The sequence below is a fragment of the Bison bison genome, unplaced genomic scaffold (genome assembly GCF_000754665.1).
Source record: "Bison bison bison isolate TAMUID 2011002044 unplaced genomic scaffold, Bison_UMD1.0 scf7180017864280, whole genome shotgun sequence".
In the NCBI taxonomy this organism is placed as follows: Eukaryota; Metazoa; Chordata; class Mammalia; order Artiodactyla; family Bovidae; genus Bison; species Bison bison.
In genome coordinates, this window is record NW_011494852.1 from 2275243 (window position 1) to 2276151 (window position 909).

Genomic DNA, 909 nt, shown 5'->3' on the forward strand with positions numbered 1-909 from the left:
ACCATCTGTAGTGATTTTGGAGCCCAGAAAAATAAAGTCTGACACTGTTTCCACTGTTTCCCCATCTATTTCCCATGAAGTGATGGGACCAGATGCCATGACCTTCGTTTTCTGAATGTTGAGCTTTAAGCCAACTTTTTCACTCTCCACTTTCACTTTCATCAAGAGGCTTTTTAGTTCCTCTTCACTTTCTGCCATAAGGGTGGTGTCATCTGCATATCTCAGGTTATTGATATTTCTCTCGGCAATCTTGATTCCAGCTTGTGCTTCTTCCAGCCCAGTGTTTCTCATGATGTACTCTGCATATAAGTTAAATAAGCAGGGTGACAATATACAGCCTTGACGTGTTCCTTTTCCAATTTGGAACCAGTCTGTTGTTCCATGTCCAGTTCTAATTGTTGCTTCCTGACCTGCATATAAATTTCTCAAGAGGCAGATCAGGTGGCCTGGTATTCCCATCTCTTTCAGTATGTGTGTGTGTGTGTGTGTGTGTGTGTGTGTATATATATATATATAAAATGTATATACCAGCACCTATATGCTAAAACGGATTAAATAAGTCAAGAGTTCAGTTTAGTTCAGTCACTCAGTTGTGTCTGACTCTTTGAAACTCCATGGACTGCAGTACACCAGGCTTCCCTGTCCATCACCAATTCCCGGAGCTTGCGCAAATTCATGTCCATCGAGTCAGTGATGCCATCCAACCATCTCATCCTCTGTCATCCCCTTTTCCTCCTGCCTTCAATCTTCCCCAGCATCAGAACAATCTTTTCCAGTGAGTTTTCCCATCAGGTGGCCAAAGTATTGGAGCTTCAGCATCAGTCCTTCCAATGAATATTTAGGACTGATTTCCTTTAGGATTGACTGCTTTGATCTCCTTGCAGTCCAAGGGACTCTCAAGAGTCTTCT